The sequence below is a fragment of the Protopterus annectens genome, chromosome 7.part0, assembly GCF_019279795.1.
Source record: "Protopterus annectens isolate FY-2018-M chromosome 7.part0, PAN1.0, whole genome shotgun sequence".
Taxonomy (NCBI): Eukaryota; Metazoa; Chordata; order Ceratodontiformes; family Protopteridae; genus Protopterus; species Protopterus annectens.
The window spans coordinates 737,607,836-737,624,384 of record NC_056739.1 but is presented as its reverse complement, the minus strand read 5'-3'; the positions used below and the strand labels follow the sequence as shown (position 1 = coordinate 737,624,384).

General features: G+C 39.9%; 1 protein-coding gene across 2 annotated transcripts in view; it reads right to left on the bottom strand.

Moving 5' to 3' along the window:
* The window catches only part of LAMTOR4 (late endosomal/lysosomal adaptor, MAPK and MTOR activator 4), a 1,302,749-nt gene that overhangs the window by 82,352 nt on the left and 1,203,848 nt on the right, over positions 1-16,549 (bottom strand). The gene's annotated exons all lie outside the window — the stretch shown is intronic.

Here is a 16,549-nt window from a genome sequence, read left to right as displayed (position 1 = left end):
ACTTCTGTAATTTAACTTCTGGATTACCAGATCATGTTCTCTTTTCTGGAAAAATCCAGAAACGTAAGCTGGAAACTGTAACTCACATATGCACAATAAATGAAAACCGAAGTTGAAATAAAAATACAGTCTTTACTAGACCATAATAGTAACAAACTAGTTGGTATTAAGCGCTTTCATCCACACTAAGGTGGACTTCATCAGAATGACTAACAGTTTGCTCTATCGGTTAATTTTAAAAACTTTTTGGTGCCAAAATCCGCCCACTGTTAAATTTAAAATAACATAGTTGTAATACATTTCAACAATGTTAAAATATATAGCGATCTGTCAATCACCAAAACTGAATATATTAAACTACAATCTAAATATTGTCTTATAATAGACTATAAAACCTGTACAAAACACTATAAAAAATTATGTCTATCAGTATGTAAAAATTATTCTAAAACATCCTACATCTACAAAAAACTACTTAATTGTACATACTGATGTGAATGTAATAGCTATTAAATAACCATACACATGTTGGCTGACCATTGTTAAAAGATCAGTACAAAGTTGACCAATGATGTAAATATATTGACCTAAGGAGACTTTATATGAATACTTACAAAATATAACTATATAATGTAAAAGTTTTTCCATTGTTAAAATTCTATTAAGGTGACGTTTATTACATGAACAAATTATGTGCGGTAATAGTTACAGTTAGAATTTGAGTCGTTTTTTTGTAGATGTAGGATGTTTTAGAATAATCTTTATATACTTAATTTTTTATAGTGATTTGTACAAGTTTTATAGTCTATTATGAGACAATATTTAGATTGTAGTTTTAATATATTCACTTTTGGTGATTGACAGATCGCTACATATTTTAACATTGTTGAAATGTATTACAACTATGTTACTCAGTGGGCGGATTTTGGCGCCAAAAAGTTTTTAAATTAACCGATAGAGCAAACTGTTACTCATTCTGATGAAGTCCACCCTAGTGTGGATGAAAGTGCTTAATACCAACTAGTTTGTTACTATTATGGTCTATTAAAGAACGTATTTTTATTTCAACTTCAGTTTTCCTTTACTATGCATCTGTGAGTTACAGTTTCCAGCTTACGTTTGTGGGTGTTCTGTTGTTGGCAGCTGGTTTTGTGGATTATTCAGTTTTCTGGAAAAATGCAGCATAGGTGGAAACATTAGATCCCTTGGGACAATGACAATCCCAAAGTAACAACATATATGTAGACATACAACGGTAACTGAAAAGGTCAAACATAGTGTAACGTTCCTCTTCCAAACCCAGGTCTGCCTGTAGGTCGAACAGAGTGTAAAGTTTCTCTTCCAAAACACGTCTGCCTGTTCTGTCTTCAGGCTTTCTCACCTTGTAAATTATAAGGGAGCATAAAGGGATGTAGTCACATATAAGCTGGTGCTTGGATTTTATATTTATTTCACCAGATGAGAAACTTGTGCATTTAATGAAAAATGAAACACCCATCTAAGTTATAGCTTCATTTTTAAAAAGGAGTGCACTATTCTACTAACACAATGAAACTGGCCTTTTATAATGACTTAAGGTATGTTCCCCATGAATTCTTCCAAAAGATATATTAGAGGATGCAACAGAAAGATCTGAAAATTATTGTAATCTTTCCAACCTTTATGAAAGCAGGGTTGTGGGAAGCTAACATAATGGTTAAGGTGTTTGCTTTACAGCCACAAGGTGCAGAGTTCGATTCTCACATAGGGTAATTGGTTAAGCTTTCTGCAAAAGGGCAGTTAGGGTCATACATTAGTACTAGGCTATGAACAGTCTACCAGGAGCTCCAATACCTCTCTTACACCTTCATTTATGCTGCTCAATACATCATGAAAAAAAAAAAACATACAGCAAAAGTCAATGTATGGTAGACACTAACACGAATGAATGAAGATAACAGACCATTAAAATTTTATAAAGGAAAACACATGGGGGAAATATCAATTTTCTACATGCAGCACAAATATATCCAGTTTTAGAATAACTTCTTATTTTTCTTTTTAACCTAAACACCTATAAATACAGACTACAAACAAAAAGAAGGTGGTTAGCAAGGTATACTATTTCCAGTGTGTGACTTTAAACTTTTCAGAAAAGGAAGTTCAAATATCATTTGAACAAGGTCACTCTCAAGTGTAACAATGAGATAATCTCTAAAAATTCTGAGACATGATTAGTGGGTGTGAATCAAGTACAAAGATATGTTAATCTTCTTCTTCCGGCTTTTCCCGGTTAGGGGTCGCCACAGCGGATCACCTTGTCCGCACATTGAATGGCAGTGGAGTTTTACAGTGTCGAGTTGCCAGCCCGGCGCCCAACCTTCCACAGAAGGCACACTCATACGCACACCTAGGGCCAATTTAGAGTGTCCAATCCACCTGCAGCATGTCTTTGGGATGTGGGAGGAAACCGGAGCACCCGGAGGAAACCCACGCGACCACAGGGAGGACATGCAGACTCCGCACAGAAGGCACCCCAGCCGAGGATCGAACCGGAGAACCTCTTGCTGTGAGGCAGCAATGCTAACCACTGTACCACTGTGGCCGCCCTACAAAGATATGTTAATAAATAAGCAAATAAAGAAAGCACAAATAAAATAGAATGTACTTCCTGAAATGTGTGTGTTGTGGCTCCCCAAACTGTTTTAATGCTTAGCCTGAAACCCCAACTTAAAATGGCATGTCACAGAAAAAAAAAGACAACTTGGTTCCACTGCGCATGGGAATGAAGCCCTAAATATGAGCCAAACAATCTATATTTAAATAGTGTGCTGGATACTGTAGAACCTTATGAAATGGGGGGGCAAGATGTGAATATGCCAGCTCACCTCTTTTAGAAGTGGAGTGTGTAGAGGATAATCTAGAGCATGTGCACATTGTACAACTGAGACAAACTGAACTGGAACAGCCAACAAGAACCAAAGTGAGAACATGTAGTGGAGGGACAAATGATACAGCAGATCACTCTCTAGGTGGGGCAGTTTCCTCATAGTGCCTTTGCACACCTATTTACATCTTAGTACCCAGCATACCAGAGAATAAGCCGCATCATGACAGCCCTTTTGCACTAGCTGCAATCTACTGGCAATGCCTTGTAATGGAGAGACCATTACCCGATGAAGGGGAATAGTTAAGGTACACTACAACTGTAGTGTCACCACGGGAAATTGGCAGGTATAAGGTGCACAGGAACATGACATCAATGGTGGTTGGGTCAAAAGTGGAAAAAAAAAAAAGAGAAACCTGTATACCCAAAAAATATCCAAATTTGTTCAAGAAGCAGGTCTTAGGATTGTGAATCATCTTGCATTTTTCACTGAACTCAGCAGAAAATCAAGGTCTACATATGTGCTACATCTCCCAGTGACATACCAGAGTTAATGCATGTGTTCAGAAATGCAGACTGAAGTGCCTTCACTTAAAACTAAGAGCCCTTAAAAAAATACACATATATTTCTTTTGCTGTGCACTTTTGCTGAATTGCCTTTCGTAATTATTCACATATGTGTAAAGTTTCAAAAGCATAGCCAACCTCAAAGAGAAATAATGATGTACAAGATACCATATGACAGAAGGCAGATGTGCTGAGGTAAGAAATGACAAGCTAAGAATGCCTTCCAGTGCAATCTGCCTAAAAGGCCTTTTCTACCTGGATACAGATCCAAGCTGTAGTGCTTAGTGAAGGTGTACAAACACAGATACCCAGATCTGTGGTGCAGAAGGATAAAGGCTTGATTGCAACTCATGCAATCAGGGATCAGCTAGCAACCCCGGCACTGGATGGCCAGGATATGCATACCATTAAGCTATATCTGCTTTATTTTAGGGAGTAGGGGGCATGGGTCGGAGGGGCTGGCCTTGTGAGTGTACACAAATGTTGGGATAGACACTTGGAATTATGGATGAATGAAGGAGTGGATGGCAGGCCCAGGTAAAAAATAAATAAAGATGTGTATCAACAATCAGGTGGCCAAGCACATATGGGAGACATTTCTGAAACAGATATTGCAGGCAACTATACCTGTAGTGCAACATATTCTGATCCTTTTGCCATGTTAGAGAGAGAAGAAGATGAAATTCAGCGACAATTCCAATGCAGGTGGCCAACCATACAAGAGGTTTAGGTGTACTTGAATCCTCAAAGCAGGGTTTGATTAAAGCATTTTTCTTCCCAGTATATGAACCATTAAGACATGCTCTGTAGGTCACCATCTAATCATAGATCTGAAATGATATCCTGCACAAGCGCAAGACCTAGTCTCAATCCACACAGGCACTAACCAGATGTGGCTCTGGATAATGCTGGATTTTAAGACTACAAAAGGCAAAAATTATCCTCTTTCACTCCACCAAGCTGATTACCATTCTCTGTTTAAGCTTTCTAGGCTATGAACTGTTTATTCCTCCAAGAAAATTTTGGAAAGAGGAACAAGCAGCTCAGCTCTGGGTGAGGTATTATAAACAAAATCCCCCAAGCCAGGTACCAGCAGCAGTGGTGACACTTATGCATGCAGAAGTGAACACAGACATTGGGATCAGTCCAAGTAAAGAAAAGAAATGTGCCTAACCTTTTGGCTGCAAAGCACCTATTATACCAACAAAACAAACTCTACAACTAGTTCCATAACAGAAAGGACCTGCAGCTCTTGGGAGTTTGGAACAACTTTGTGAACAAAACAGTGTGTACTGAGACTAGGGACAGTTTTCTATTAGGTGATGGAAATGCCTAAATAATGGTGTCAAATGGGACCCAAGAATATCTGAAGCAAATACAAAAAAAACAGTTCTCCAAATATAAGAACACAGAGATTCCCTGCACTGTGGGTTTACAGTCATTGCCCCATGGTATGCCACAAACACTCACATGGCTGACCAAAAGGCAAATCAGAGGATTCATTACTGGACATTTTCTGACCCCAGAGCACAGCACAGGATTCTGCTGTATTCCTGGAGGAAAGGATCTGTCAATAATGCTTTATCGTGTCCAGTGACCAGATACAACACTGGTTTCAGGGGAAGAATGCCTTGGTGTGACCTTCCAAATCATTATGGACATCATAGAATGGTTGATGGCACATGAGTTCAGGCTTAATCATGGCCCTCTTGATTTTGCAAAAGACTGAGACACAGCGGTGAGCAGAAGTCCAAACTTACACAAACTGGTCCAACAGTGGATAATCAAATCTGGGAGGGCTACACTAATTTTACAGAATTCTCCAACTTATGCTATATAATAGCCACTAATTCTGGCCCTCTTGATTTTGCAAGAGACTGAGACAGCAGTGAGCAGAAGTCTGAACTTACACAAAGTGGTCCAACAGTGGACGATCATATCTGGGAGGGCTACACTAATTTTACAGAATGTCTCCAACTTATGCTATATACTAGCCACTGATCCTTCTCATGCTGCTACAGACCGAAAAAAAAATTTTGCTTCCCATCCTGATGAGGGAGACCTCAATGCAAAAAAAAAAAAAAGTGCTGCAGAAGTTGTAGTGTGAGATGGTGATTTTGCTGGAGGAACAGCTGGGAAATAGCATTATTTCTGACAAACTTAAGAAACCAATATCACATTTTACAGAAATTCTATACTGGACATGAAGTGCAACATCAAGCTGCTGGAGGCCCTTTAGAAGGTCCAGAGTATGTTTACCAAACAAGACCTCACTACTAAGGGGAACACCAAAGATGCACTGATTCACTTCCTCATGCAAAGTACATATATGGAGCCACACCACTCCAAGTGCAAACATCTCTGCAGATGCAGCATTTACATTACGACTATCCTCCTATATATTCATTCTAAAAACTGTGATGAGATGTTTTAGTGCAGCTTTGTGGTCTGAGAAATAATGAAAAAATATGTACATAAAATATGAGACAAAGGAGAATCTCCAAACTAGGTTATGTAACACATGAAGGACCCAAGTGTCAGAACAGTGAGTGGGGTGTCTTCATACCAAACTTGAATAGAATGTGTGATTTCTTGTCAGACTGAGGAAAGAAAGACATTCTGGTCAGTTTGATTTACTCAAAGCAGAAGACACAGCAAAGTAATTTGCATTTGAATTTTCTTTTAGGGGAATTTAAAAATCATGGGCAATAATATAAAGATGATGTCTACAATCTGATTACCTTCAGGCCTAGCTGGATAAGGACTAGAAGATGGCATATTATGCTCAAGCTTTCTTCATCTATCTGAGGAGCACCTCTACGACAAATGCTTTACTCCAAAAAGTGACCTTGTAGTAGTGATTCTTGCACTGCTCTCACAGCTTTAGTACAACTCTAGGGCTGCCTGCAAATGATCTATCTCTGCCCACTTTACCTGGCTCACAATATTTACTGGGAATTTCACAGCACCTCTTTACCTCTACGTTCAAATCTCAATAGTAGTTACCAGTCTGACGTAGGATCATCTATAACATAATGGGATTTTTTTTTTTTTTTTTACATATCAGCGAACCTCAACAGGTGAATTTCTTGAAAACATTAACAAATAATTACGATCAGTGACCCCAATCAAAATTCTTTTCAGTACATGGACTTTTAGCTGCTACAACGTAAGAGAAAAACGGTAGGAGCGTGAGGCGTTTTATAGTTGTGAAAGATGGAACACACACAGCAGGCAGAAGCAAAGTATCATTCTGATGAATAAGCTGTTAAATGTGTCACTCTGCCACACTTATTTTATGCGTGACAGCACAAACTGTTACAACTTATAAAGCTTATGAAATGACCTGGCTGCTGTTTATACTCTAGTGAAAGAGCAAAACAGACATGAAAGTGTTTAATGTTTACTAAGCACCCTTCTAATGTCAGAAAGGTGCTTAACAGAGTTGTCTTCTTCCAGATTTCAAAGCATAATCATGGTGATCCATATAATATTTAAACATTCAAGGTTGGCTGGTGACGAAGGCACAGCCCTGTAACACAAAGGATGTCTAATTTCTGTGACCATAGTCTGTGCAATATTGCTTAGTTTAGGTGTGAGATAATGCTGGGTCTTACAACATAAAGATGTTAAGAAAGGCCCAACTCCTGGAATAACTGTTCAATATCAAAGCTTGGTGAAGGTGTGAACTAATCAACAACTTGCTTTGGCACAGATGCACACACATACACAGTGTAGTGCCCACAGCAGCATTTTCCATAAGAGCAGCCTACCTGGAAAGGGTTTATTAGTGGTTAGTCCAACAAGACCCTCTCCACCAGGAGCAAGAAGGCAAACTTTTTTTTTCCTTGAACACAGACATCTTTCTTTAAACCCTTAGCAGGTGGTGCACATATATAAGGCTCTCTCACATTTTTCTTTTACATAAAAAGGACAGTGGAGATAAATGGTTTGATAAAAGACCATTCCTTCACTGGAAAGTGTACGTTATTCTTATAACATCCGGGCCTTCAGACAGGCAAACAAAGGCATCCTTAATTGATAAATGCCTGTAGTTCAGACAGCCTGCAAGTAGAAATGCTTATTACGAAGAAAAGCACCACCCAAAGGAGAAATTTCAGAGCTACCAAGTCAGCCAGTTCAAAAGGAGGACCGACATGCCCATCAATCATGAAGTTAAAGTCACAGTGAGAAGGAAGGTTCTGCAAAGGTGGGCGAAAGTACAGAATCCTTTGTCAAAATGGCTGGCAAGCTGTTGCTGGGCTACAGTTCTGTCCCCCACAAGTTCAAGATGTGTGGAGAAGCATGCATGAAACAATGACTATCTAATAAAGGCAACCCAAGTGAAAAAGCACCATAAGGCAAGTCAGTACTACCTGCAAACTAATTGAGGAAGCACAGAATATCACTCCATCTAGAGAACAATTTTCAACTTAAAATAATGTCTGGTGAAAAGTACACTTCCTAACAGCTTCAATCACCTTTGAAAATCCTGCTGTGCTCTCTGGTGGAAGATCATCTAAATAAGGAACCCAACCCAGAGGTACAGCCTACTGTCACTCCAAATGAGAACTTTCTTGGCTTGTGATGACAGCCTTCTGTCCTGACAGGGGCCTGACAGACTGAACCCACATTCTTCTCAACTACTATAAGGCAAGGAGGAGAAATGTTGGTCTTTCTTCTCAGAGTTTCATGATTCAACACAGGAATCAGAGGGAAAAGTGGAAGGATGTAAAGAAATCCTCCCTATCTCAGAGCAGAAAATATGTCAACCATCTACTCTCCATGACCTGAATGAAGCAAAACAAGAGGAGGACTGTGTTTCTCCCATAAGATGAAGAGGTACATCTCTGGGATGCCCCATTTCTGGACGATCATAAGCAGAGAGTACTACTTTATCAGCAGCTCTACAAGACTACTAATGCACTGGCTGAGGAAGTCCACTACTGCATTCATTTCCCATGGGGCTTGAACTGCTGCAACAGTGATGACCCGGCTTATGGTCCATACCTCTCTGCACAAGATATATAAAATGTGATACTATGCACACAAAAGGATGTGCTCAGGTCTCTACCCTCCTTCCACAGCCTTTGTAGACAGAAATACTGCCCAGAGATTCAGACTGCTGACATGAAGTGCTAATTCCTGATGGGGCTCCACATCCTATGAGGCAGGGCAAAACCCAAGTGAACTCCCTGGCTGACTACCAATGTGTCCATCATCAGGAACTGTTATTAATGGTGCTTCATGAAGGGAAGATGCACATTTAGACTGCTGGGACTCAGTCCACAGCACAAAGTTTTAACACCACCAAAATTCCTATGAGAGTGTGATGCAGCCATTGCCACCCCACAATCTACTGAAACATCTGCATCCAAAGGCACACAAAGTGAACCACAAAGGTCTTGGTCATCATAAGGATGAAACACCATAACCAAGGTCTGAGTTTTGACCATCCCATGCATCCTCATCCAGGCTTCCAAAGGTATGATTTCCTGGTCTGTCTTCATAAGTAGAAAAGGCAGACGCTGAAGAGTGCCTAACTTTGCCCGGATGAAGGCAATCTTGTCAAATGGGATCAGACAGAATACTCTCCAGATTATGGAGGCCCCATGACCTGCAACTATTCAAGTTCCTTCTCAAGCATGGCCTCCACCCATGGTCAGTACTTTGGTAAATTGGCAGATGTAGAGAAGACACCAAACACCACCATCTTGTACTAAAAGTGAAGCCACCTGCCAACGTGAAATGAAGGAACCTCTTGTGCGCATTCCAAATAGTTTTGTTCTAAGCAGTACCTGTCATGTCCACTGATGCCACACAGTCACTTTATTGCACCAAAGACACAGTTTCTATGCCTGTGGAACCCAATTCAATGGATGTGTTCTTTGAAGGTGCATGATGGGGCAAGAAGGCTCCCATCCTCTTGACAACGATGAAAAGGCAAAAGAACCCTCTGCCTTTTTTGTGAGGTACAGGAAATACTATGGCACATCTGTGGAGGTTAGTCAAACCTTGTTCTAAAAATTATACAGTAAATATCTGATGTTTGAGCAGAGCTCTTTCTAGGGATGGACCAAATAGCTTCAAGACAGGTCTTCTCATGACCATGATTAGAAGTCACCAGTCGATGCTGATAACTCCTCCAGCTAGAGCAGGGAAAACCTGTAAGAACACAGGGAGGGTGCAGGCCCTCTACGAAAGGCAACCCAGCCAACAAATGAATCTGAGAACTTTTTTGTTGTGAGGCAACAAGTACTACTGACTGCACCAGTGTATCGCCCCATGGCCAGAGATAAAACAAGTTGCACTCCTCCACTATTCCACCCCAGATCTTAATACAGTCATAAAAACACCAAAAAGATTATGCCAGACATTAAATGGGTACCACTGTATGCAGATTCATCCACCAGCATGACAACTACAGCAAAGAAAAGTGCATCAAGAAAGCACCCACTGTTATAACATTTCTCTGTATGAAGAGCTCACTTTCAAATGGGAAGTAACTGATTTCTACAACAAATTTCAGTACCCTCAACAAAAAGTCCTCTAGCATTTCCTACCCAATGCACACTTAGTCAAGAAGCACTCAAATGCACTACTACCATGCCATGTGATGATAAAAGCTAAACAACTTAACATCAGTGATCCAGAAAAGCCAGTCTGTCACAGAATGCCTCCATTTTACTGGAAACATGCTTCTAACAACACATTTCAGTTCCAACACAACCTTAGATTAAAAAAAAAAAGAAAAGTTTTAAAGAAAGAAGCTAAGCATTACAAGAGTCTCTACCTGAAATAACAGGACACAGCAAAATCTAATTTGTTACAAGTTTCAGGAAAACCACAGAACAGGTACCACAGATTTATCTTTACCTATATACTTCTTTAGTTAAATAACAGTTTCCTCATCTTCAAATACATTCTGCCTTTCAGACTTCTTAATAAAAATAGTGGCTGGCTTAGCTTGTGTGTCACTCCTGCATAGTATCTGTCTTTAAAAAAACAGTAACTGCCTGCCCTCATCTTAAAACTAGCTTTCTATGTGATATGATACCGCCTGAAATGCCAATAACCAGTTGTGCCTTCACTTTACAGTAAAATGTCTGTGTTCAAGCAGCCAGTGGAGATACTGCATTTTTGATTTTTACCTTAAGTAAGCCTTGCATCAGTATGGATGCAAGCATGGTCTTCTTCGTTCCTATACAGAAGAACAGATCAAGGGTTGTATAAACAATCCAGAATGCCCTCCAAAAGATGGTCCACTCAAGAGGAGATTTAGTGGAGAAAGTACATTTATTATCCTTGCCACTTTCTGACAGGAGGGATTCTGTGTTTTCAGCCTCAGTGCCAAAAGATCTGGAGGACAAAGGGAGAAAACATGGGCAGGCTTATGAGTGTTTGCCCACATTAAGCATTTAAGGGAACAGAATGTAGACTCTTTTCTCCTGGAAACAGCAGCCATAGTGTTAGGGTGTTCCCACAAATTAACAATGTCCACGAAAAGTAATCAAGGATGGGACCACGCAAGACCACTGTGCTCTTTTCAAGGCTTCTGGAGTATTACAATGATAAGACTAAGCTGACTGGCTATTAATGCATACATTTTAGAACCTCACAAAATCCTAAGTCACTGTGTGGTGAAAGATGGGAAGGGCTTTTTGTTTATCATCTACATTATCAGACACTTGCTTACAGCTTTTCAATGCTGCTTTGTGGTGGCTTTTTACCTAGGCTACTAGTGACTCTGTGGAAGAGGAACAACAAAAAGGTCCAAAGTCTGTGTAAATGAACTCAAAAAATTACCAAAATAATCCAAGTAAAAAGAAGAAATCGCCGGAGCTCAACACCAGAGAAATGTTTATTCAAACTCACATATGACTGTGTGTGAGTTTAAATAAAAAATTCTCTGGTGTTGAGCTCTGGCGTTTCCTGTGGAAGAGGACTCATGCCATGTTTATTTGGCAAAATTAGTCATTAAGAGGAAGAGGATGAAGCACCAACTGTGGCATCAAGAATCTCAATGGGAATGGGGACAATACTGTCTGAGGAAAGGGAGCTAGAATTTTCTAGGATGGTGGCCACTGCTGTCCAGAAAAACACAGTTTGCACACAGCAGAACCTGTCTGTGGAATTCTGTCTCCTTGCAAAATGAACCAGACACCACCTGTCACACAGAAAATTATGTATATGGGAGGATAATGGGTGGCTGCATCTGCCTATCTGAAACTAGCAGGACCTACATTAGGCAAACCTGACCTCAGGCAGTCTGTCAGACAGAAATGCACTAATGTCCGATGAACTAGATCCAGCTGACATCACTGCCTATGAAAAGATGCTTAGTATGGTCATTAGGGTAGGATGATTGCTAAAAACTGGTCCTCGGGTTCTTTGGAGCCTGCCAACAAGTATATCCAGATGGCTGGGCGTACCAGATACAAGAAGTAGAGGACCATATGGGTACCAGTGAGGTCTGAGGGGTTAGCATAGTTGAAAGCCACAGACAGGGGAAAAACAAACAGAGGATTACCATGTGGAACCTATGTAACTTGGTCAGGGAGTTCCATCCATCCACAACCCCTTTATCTCCATTTTTGCACATGGGATCAGGATGTCATTTTAACAGTGACAGTCATCTAGAGCCAGTGTTTACACAACCGGGTGGCTAGCCCTGTCACACCGAACACTCACATGAACACACACCTATGGCCAATTTATAGTGTTCATTCCACCTAATGCATGTCTTTGGAATGTGGGAGGAAACCCACGCAAACACAGGGATGACATGCAGACTCCACACAGAAAGCACCCCAGTTGACAATTGAACTCAGAAGCCTCTTACTGTCAGGCGACAACACTACCTGCTGCGCCACTCTTTATCATTATGGTTTCCTAGTCCATTACCTTTTGTTATTCTTCAAAGTTTTTAGCTGAAGAGAGTGCTAGCCTCTGATTCTTATTTCTGTTTTCTCGATTTCTTATACTACCTGTGTGAGGTTTCAGAAACTTTTTTATTGAGGAGACCTGCAAAATGAGACAAAACGACACAGTCTGTGTAATTTTTGTGATGATAAAAGGAATTTGAAGGACTTTACTGTGCCTTTCTATGGTGTCTTTAAAAGCCCACAGACAAAACATGTTTGTCAAAGAAATTAAATAGTTTTGGTGTTGCAAGAGGAAACTATCAGAGCATTTGATCAGGGAAGCTGTCACTGCTGAATAACTGGGTGAGTTTAGAATTAACTTGAATGATATCAAAGACTTTCTAGAAATGTGGCTGCAGGAATAGACTGGACTGTCATTTCAGTTCTGTGTGCCAAGCAGTTCTAATGCATGAGACGTCAGTCCTGTCTGTTCCCACAGACACATTTCTAGAAAGTTGCATCATTATGGACTTGCACGCCTTCACACCTTTTTTTTTTTTTTTTATTATTATAATTAGCACATCTTGGGAAGGGGATCCTTCCCATTTAATTTTCATTTAAACACACCTGTTCAAATGTTACATTTATCAATATGAGTTGATTCTTTTTATTACACTGAATCACCATTCTACTACATTTTTTCAAGGGCACATGACAGGCTGCATGTGATGCAAAGAATATGTTCATGTAGAGGCTAATGGAAGCAGAAAATATCAAAATAATGGCATATATAGTATTCCATAAAACTGCTGCCTGCACCACAGTTAAACTTTTAAATAAATTAACAAAATAAAGGTACAAGTAAATAAATAAATGCATACAAACATGCATAAAAAAGTGACTGTTCCACTTAAGTGGTTCGTGCTCTCTTTCTCATAGAAGTATTAGGTGTAGTGACTCCAAATCTCATTGTAAAGGTCAGACAACAGGTTTGAAAGGAGATAAACTACAGTTGTATGGATAGTAACATAGATTAATGAACCATTTTGGGTTGAAGCTATTTTTTTGCAGAAAATACTAACTGTAGTTTCTCAGGAATAGTTTGTCCTGTGGACAATAAGCTTACTTGTTGAAAGTTCGTGTAATATGGTTGTAATAATGGGAGATGAAAGACTTACATATTCAAGGTCACAGCTAACATTTGCTGGTATGAACACATTCAAGAATGTTCCCCAAAATTAAGTTTATAAGTACTCTAAAAACTAGCTAGGGCATCTGTTGATGAATTTAAAACATCTGTTCTCCCCATGTTACACAGGACTACAAATTTGTGCCAATTATTCCTCTTCAGCTCCCATGTTCCTGAATTTACTCAGCCTAATCAGACTGATAGCAAAGGCATCAGTCAATAAGAGAGCTCTGCAGAAAGAAAAATCGCATAAGAAAGGACAGAAGAACCTGGAAATGTCATTCAAGTCCAGAGCGTTGCTTTTCATGAACAAATGCTGTAAAGCAGTGCGTACAGTTTCTGAGTATTAAAGCTGGTAAAAACCTGCTTGTAGGAAAGCTGAGAGAGTTCAGAAGATTAATTTGTCTCCACTAACTGTGCCCCATCATCTAAGTGTACTATACCATTGCTCAAGGAGAAAAATGAAATAGAAAGTTTGAACTAGAAGCCCTTGGCATGATGTAAGGGACTATTAACATTTGTGCAGCATGTATGGTTATTCTTTTAAAATTTATCACTGGATGTTGGAACTTTTGACACTGCCTGTAACACCTTAAACTTGCTCAGAATATAAACTGTCCTTAATGATCAATGCAACTGAATAAATTGACTTTTTCAGTGTTTTTAACTTTGTGCCTATTTGTTGCAACAATCCTTTACAAACAGTTAAATGCTAATGTTTGGTAATTTCCTGCTTTTAGCATACATGTCCAAAGATTCAGAAAAAAACACGTCTAAAGATTTTTCAGCTGCTGCTTTGAATATGTCCCCTCAAAATTTGCCCCACTATTCAGTCTGGTCTCTTGTTGCCCTGGGACCTTGCTCACTCACTCTAGCTCTTTCAACGGTACAGTTATCTTTTGTGACATATCCCTTTTCTTTTAAAATCCATGGCACCTGATGAAAACCTTCCATTTGTTTTCTTTCAACCCACTTTAGGACCAGCAAAGTGGAGAAGCACTCTACTCCATTTCCTACAGTAACATATTTTCTTATATAATGACTGCCTGAATGCATTTTTTTAGATGGCACACAACTGATCTCATCCACAAAGAATTTCACTTTCATCACAGCAATAAAATACTTCTGGTGAACACCATGAAGGATCTCACCATTGGTCATGTAACCCCACTTATTCAGTACCACTGACCAGACCTCTGACCCTGATGCTAGCCATGTAACACCAGTTACTCAGCATCAGTGGTAGTGCTCAGACCTCTATCGACCTTGATGCTAGCCATGTGACCCCACCTAATCCACTTGTCCTGATGTTAGCCATGTGGAACTGCTTATTCAGCATCAGTGGCAGTGAGCAGACAGCACCTGTAGTTGCAGTACTTGCACACATTTCTTAAAAACATCCCTGGAAAGTTTCCTGCTCAAGGATTTAAAACACCTTTTACATTTTCTCTTGGGTCCTTGTGGAACTTAAGTACCTAGAAAATAATGAATGACTGCAAAGGAAGTATAGCAAATCAGCAGAGGTTAACTAAAATATGAAAGTCTAAAGTACGTTTACAAAATGCCTTCTTGGCTCTGGAAATCAGTCTCAGCAACAGCTTCACCTGTGTCAGTTTCAGCTTGGCAATAAGAAAACAAACTTCCCATTCTGAAGAGTCTTGACTTAAATGATGTTGGACCATTCACTCTTAAAGGATCTGCTCATCCACAGCTTCCTTCAAAAATGCCATGATTTACTTAATTATTTACTTCTCTACACTACTACAGCTAACTTTGGGTTCTTCCAGCCCAGTTCCACATGCTGCCATTGTCAGCAGTTCTTCACATGCAATGGCCTGCACCTGAAGGGTTTCCTTATGCATGGAGGTCCTTCACTTTTTCCTAAGTAGGTATTTTGGGGTGAGAGACAGTCAATCATTGCCGAGGAGGATTGGCCATGCAAGGAGCTGTCACACTGCTGTTCTCAATTGCCTTTTCCTTGTTGGCCTTGTCTATCACTGAAGTGTGATGCTGATATCAAGAGTGGAAGCACAACAGTGCCAAGAGGGAAATACCACTGTGTCCACCAGCTGCACCACCAGGACACCTGAAACAGCCATGTCCCCAACACATCTGAGCAGGCAAATATCCTATCATTCCTTTTTCTTTTGCATCAATACCAGCTGATGCCTGAGATATTAATCAAATGTGGGTCTCCTGGGTCACAGCCAAGGCTTTATCCCTTTATGCCCTTTGCAAAGGCAAGCAAATGCTGTGACTTAAGCAAAGTGCTGTAATTCTGGCCCTTATATTTCTTGTTCCTCTCAAGAGTTACTGATTTTCTTTATAAAACTGCACCTGCACAAGGGTATATTCAATATGTAAACTAACCAGAACGATTCATTACCACTATCTGAGCTTTATCAGAACACCATCTATTCTGAAATTGAGCTATAATTTTTATTTATCAGAGACTGACAGACACAACCTGCAGCTCAACTTAATCCCATTTTAACAAACAACCACCAGAGGCAAAGCCCTACAGGAGAGGTCACAGGAACAATTTCTCAGTATTCCTCATACCTCTCTTAAAAATGTGCCTTTTTCTATCAAAATTCCCACCCGATCTGCAGTGGCTTATTCTGTCTTACAGGGCCTGTACAGCAAAACTTAGCTCCAGGGAAGCCAGTGCTAGCATGGTTGAAGGTCATAACTGATTAGTGGATGACAAGTGTTTCAGAGTACCACCCCATGGGGTTGTCCCTGAAAATTATTTTTTTTAGCAAAAAGCTTTGTTTGCATAAATGCAGTAAATGAGAAAGAGAAAAGTGCCACAAGAAAAACTAACACTATGACAAATGTGTCTTTTAAGGAGACAACTGTGGTCTAAACATATGCCACTAATCTGTATACAGGAGTTACGCATCCTAGTACTGAAAACACCAAATAAAAAAAGCATCAATTTTTTTGAGGAAAGCCAGGCACCTATGACTTAGAAATCTGACACATTTTTCTATCACCTTTATATGGCTAAATTAGAGTTCAGCTACATGTTGCAGAACTGTTAATGGCACACACACCTTG